General features: G+C 51.3%; 1 protein-coding gene across 1 annotated transcript in view; it reads left to right on the plus strand.

Moving 5' to 3' along the window:
* HAS3 (hyaluronan synthase 3) overlaps positions 1 to 5,369 on the plus strand; it is a 24,082-nt gene continuing 18,713 nt past the window's right edge. Inside the window, exon 1 of the mRNA XM_032771385.2 lies at positions 1 to 1,306. The gene's annotated coding sequence lies outside the window, so the exon portion shown is untranslated. The remainder of the gene's footprint in view (positions 1,307 to 5,369) is intronic.

Raw genomic sequence — 5,369 nt, forward strand, 5'->3', positions numbered from 1 at the left:
AGCTGGCACTCTGTCCGTGTGAGCCCAGAGCCCCCGGGCCCTGGCCTGGAGCTGGCACCCCGTCTGTGTGAGCCCAGACCCCCGGCTCCCGAGCTGGAGACAGCAAAACACTTGTGTGAGCTACAGGGTCCCTAGATGTCCCGTCACACCCAGTCCTGCTTCTGTTGCTATCCCTCAGCACGGATTCCTAGGGCTGCTGCTGGCATGCAGGGCTGGCCTCACCCCCCGGTGATCTGCAGCCAGGCTGGCTCAGAGCGGAGTCTGCCAGAACACCTTCCCTTGTACACCTGCCCCACATCCTCCAACTCTGCACCTGGCACCCTCTCCTCGCCAGCGGGGTGATCACAGGGCACAGGGCACTGCCCAACTGCTCCCTGCCCCGGGGGGCTGGGTGCTTTTACACAGCAGCAGGTGGACGTGGGTAGATTTCCCATGGGTTTCCCTGGGCCCCAGACACCCCTATGGGTGAAGGTATTTCAAACACGCTGGCTTTGTGGCAAACACTGAGCCCTTTCTTTGCCCATCCCCACGGCTGTCTAGCTGACGGGCCAGCAGCCTTCCTCCCGGCTGGGAAGTGCCATTGTTGCCTAAAGATATGGGATCAGGTTGAGGCCCGGTGACAGTTGCTATGCGCAGCTCCAGCAATCCCTGGGGAAATGCAATTCTGAGCCGTACCCAGGTCCAGGTACAAGGACTCCCAGTGTTGTGTGGCTGAATCGCAGCCCTCGCTGCCTCCCCCTCTCCACCCTCAAACCAAACGCTCTCTAATCTCAGTACCTTGATCTGCCCAGCAAAGCCAGCTCCCCAGCAGCGCTCTGCCACAGCCAGCCGGAGCTAGAGAAATTATTTTACAGGTCTAAAAATAGCTTTATGGTCTGGGCTTTGAACTGAGGGAAAGCAGCAGCCGAGCGTGCGCTCATTGTCCTTGCTGGAGAATGCCAGGTTGCTGCAAGATCAGCTCCAACGAGTAGGTTTTCCCAGCCTTCTCCTTCTCCAGATTACACCAGGCTCTGCTGTCCTGCAGCTTTGGCTGGGCAGAGGCCACTTCTTTGGGGAATTGTCTGTCCTGCGATGTTTATGTCTGAGCTCTGCCTCCGCCTAGGGATCACACCAGGGGAAGATTTGTGAATGAAAAGTCTCTTTTAATGTTTTCTGGGCTCCTGGCTGCAATTCTCCCTGTGCAAACAAGGCGATTTCTGTGCAGGAGGAGACGGAAATTTTATTTATGCCTTGGGAAGTGCTTCTGCAGAGAGCCACAGGAAGGGAAGAAAGGTGAGGTGTCTGCGAGCAGCGTTTGCATCAAAAGGTAAGAAGCTGCAGTGCTGCGATTTTTTACAACAAATTGGCCATGTCGGTCTACACATGTTTAAACGTTATCTGGGAAGGAGCATAAAGGTTAATAGATGTTGTGCGTGTGTGCGCACGTGCCCCCAGGCTCCCTGCACCTCACTGCGCCCAGTTATCACACCAGACAACGCTGCATTTGCCCTGCTTTCCAAAAGCAGAGGCAGTGAGAACTCCCTGCCCTTCTCCCCTGACCCCGGCAGCTCTAAGCAGACACACAATGGAGCAGGGGCTTTCAAACCTCGGCTTCTAAACACCCCCTGTTGCCACTAGACGCCAAACCTGGCTGCAGGGGGGATGAGAGGGGCGTAGCAAGGGGGTCTTGGCTGATTTCTGTCCCATGCAGCCGGCACATGGGCAGCTCAGCAAACTGCTCGACCCCCTGCTCATACCATGCCCAGAGCAGCTGGATTGTAACAGGTGCATCCCACCGGCACTAGGTGCAGCTGCCCAGGGGCTCCAAGGACTTGCCCAAGGGGGACATTTTTTCAGGTAGCTTTCGCTGGTCCTTTGTCAGTGCCCCCTGCTTTGCCCGTGTGAGGGCAGGCCTGCTGCAGGAGATGGGGCGGGGGGGCCTGCAGCGCAGAATTCCTGCTGCTAGCATCCACCTGCATGGGCAATGCTTGCGGTCTCCTCGAGGGCTTTGCTCCTCAGTGCAGTGTCTGAAGGTCAGACCCAGCAGCTTCCGCAGAACCCCCCCGCCCCGGCTCCTTGGAGGTGCTGGGCCCTGAGGCCAGGACGCTCGTTGCTACCATTAATACTAGGCCTTGCTCTAGTGCCTTCCCTCTCAACGCGCTTCCCAAAGAGCAACGAATTCAGCTCCCAACACCCCAGCACCTGAGCTCCGATGGGCTTGGGACTCGCCAAGCCCTGGCCAGCCAGTGGCAGAACTGGGAGATGGAGCTTGGCCCCCGCCTTTTCACACTTCCTGTGGTAGCATGGTTGCCACTCCCCGCCCGGGGCTCTAGGAGACTGGACTGGGCGCCTAGCTCTGCCAGGGCTGGAACTCTGGCTTTGTGCAAGTGGCAAGGTGGGGGGAAGCCTGTGAAAAATAGCAGCTGCTGGTAATTGGAAGGGGGGAGGAATTTTTAACCCTTTGTACCTCAGAATGAGGAGGGGCTTCACTGTTCAGTGCCCCAGCAGTGTTCAGGCAGGTCGGGTAGTCTCGCGGGGGCCTGCAAGCACACACAACACAAGCCCAGCACCAGAGGGAAGTGCCTAGACAGTCACCTGCTGAGCTGGTCTACTGGGAATGGAAGTCAAGCTGGCAAGTCTCTGACATCCACCCTAGCCCAGGGCTGTGACTGAGCCAGGCCCCTTGGCTGTGGGGCCGCAGCGGTTAGCTAGGAAACACCATCTCTCTCTCCTGGAGGCTGCTGCCCTGGGGAGAGCTGAGCTCTCAGCCCAGAACAAACCCAACGTGCCCATTCCCTTGCTGGTGCGCCTGGAGCTGCAATCCACTGTCACTGGGGAAATCTCACCTCTTCTTCAATGATCCCAACAGCAAATCAGTGAGAGGCAACGGGAGAGGTTGGTTCTGGTGGCCCTGACTGGCCAGGAGGAAGAGGTAGGCGGAGGTGTGTCGGGGGCTAGAGAACTGGTGTGTGCACCAGGAGGTTATTCAATCTGGGCACATCCTTGGTGCCATAGTCATGCGTCAACATCCTCTGCTGAGGGCACCCCAAGGCCCATTGTCCTGAATCACAGAACCCTAGAAAAGGCGCTCAGGAGGGCTCAGCCAGCCGTTGGCACTGGCAGGACCAGACGGGTTTCTCCAACTTGAGTTTACAGGCCTCTAATGACGGGGATTCGACAACCTCCATTGGACGCGCGTTCCAGAGCTTAACTGCCCTTGTACATAGAAAAGGCTACCTAGTATCTAACCTCAATCTCCCTTGCTACAGGTTAAGCCCGTCACGTCTTGTTCCACCTTCAGTGAACGAGAAGAACAATTGATCCCCGTCCTCTTCATAACAGCCCTTCACAGATCTGAAAACTGCTAATAGGTCCCCCTCAATCTTTTCTCAAGATGAAACAAACCCAGTTTTTTTAACCTTTCCGCACGGGTCAGGCTGTCTAAATCTTCTATTGTCATGTTGGTGGCTCCGTGGCCTCTCTCCAGTTTGTGCCCATCTTTCCCAAAGCGCAGTGCCCACAGTTGGACTCAGGACTCCAGCTGAGGCTGCACCAGTGCTAAGTAGAGCGGGACAATGACCTCCCGGTTTTTACATGTGACACTCCAGTAATATACGCCAGAACAATATTAGTCTTTGTCCCAGTACCATTACACTGTTGCCATATTCATTTTGTGATCCACTCTAACCTCCAGAGCCTTGTCTGCAGCACTGCCGCCTAGCTAGTTATTCCCAGTTGGTAGTTATGCAATTGTACAGCACTTTCCTGTGCTGAATTTCATCTTGATGATTTCAGACCAATTCTCCAGTGGAGCAAGATCCTTTTGAATTCTAATCCTGTTCTGCAGAGTGCTTGCAACCCTCCCAGCTCAGTGTTATCTGCAGATTTTTTTAAGCACACTGTACGCTCCATTATCCAAATCATTAATGAAGATGAGCCTGGACAGATGCTTGTGGGACCCATGTAGATACATCCCCCCAGTTTGACAGTGAACCACTGACAGTTACTCTTGGAGCACGGTTTTCCAACCAGTTATACACTCCATTTATAGTCATTTCATCTAGACCACATTTCCCTAATTTGCTTATGAGAATGTCCTGGGGGACTATGTCAAAAACCTTGCTAAAATCAAGATCCATCATGTCTGCAACTTCCCCTCTATCCACTACAACAGGAATCCTGTCAAAGAAGGAAATGAGTTGGTTTGGCATGATTTGCTCCTGACAAATCCATACTGGCTATTCATTATCACACTATGATCCTCTAGATATTTACTGGGGCTATCAAGCAATTTAAAAAAAATCATGATTAATTGCACGATTAATCACACTGTTAAACAATAATAGAATACCAGTGATTTAAATATTTTTGGATGTTTTCTATATTTTCAAATATATTAATTTCGATTACAACACAGAATACAAAATGTACAGTCCTCACTTTCTATTTATTTTTAGTATGAATATTTGCACTGAAAAAAAAAGAAATAGTATTTTTCAGTTCACCTTATACAAAGTACTGTAGTGCAATCTCTGTATCATGAAAGCTGAGTTTACAAATGTTGAATCATGTACAAAAAAAACAGCATTCAAAAATAAAACAATATAAAACTTTAGAGCCTACAAGTCCACTCAATCCTACTTCAACCAATCGTTCGGACAAACAAGGAGATAATGCTGCCTGTTCCTTGTTTACAATGTCACCTGAAAGTGAGAGCAGGCATTTGCATGGCACTTTTGTAACCAGCGTGGCAATGTATTTATGTGCCAGATGTGCTATCATATCTCCCTTTATGCTTCAACCACCATTCCAGAGGACATGCTCCCATGCTGATGACGGGTTCTGCTCAATAATGATCCAAAGCAATGCAGACCAACTCATTTTCATTTTCATCATCTGAGTCAGATGCCACCAGCATAAGGTTGGGGTTTTGTTTGTTTGTCTGGTGGTTGGGTTCTGTAGTTTCCGCACTGGAGTGTTGTTCTTTTAAGACTTCTGAGAGCATGCTCCACACCTCCTCCCTCTCAGATTTTGGAAGGCACTTCAGATTCTTAAACCTTGGGTTGAGTGTTGAGGCTATTTTTAGAAATCTCACATTGGTACCTTCTTTGTGTTTTGTCCAATCTGTAGTGACAGATTGTAAATCAAATAACGTGCTGGGTCATCATCTGAGATGGCTATATCATGAAATAATGGCAGAATATGGGTAAAACAGAGCAGGGGACGTACAGTTCTGCCCCAAGGAGTTCAGTCACAAATTTAATGAACGCACTATTTTTTAACTAACCTCATCAGCATGGAAGCATGTCCTCCAGAATGGTGGCTGAAGCGTGAAGGGGCATACGAATGTTTAGGATATCGGGCTGTCACGGAGTCCCCGGGCGATGGTC

The sequence above is a fragment of the Chelonoidis abingdonii genome, chromosome 19 (assembly GCF_003597395.2).
Source record: "Chelonoidis abingdonii isolate Lonesome George chromosome 19, CheloAbing_2.0, whole genome shotgun sequence".
NCBI classification, from domain to species: Eukaryota; Metazoa; Chordata; order Testudines; family Testudinidae; genus Chelonoidis; species Chelonoidis abingdonii.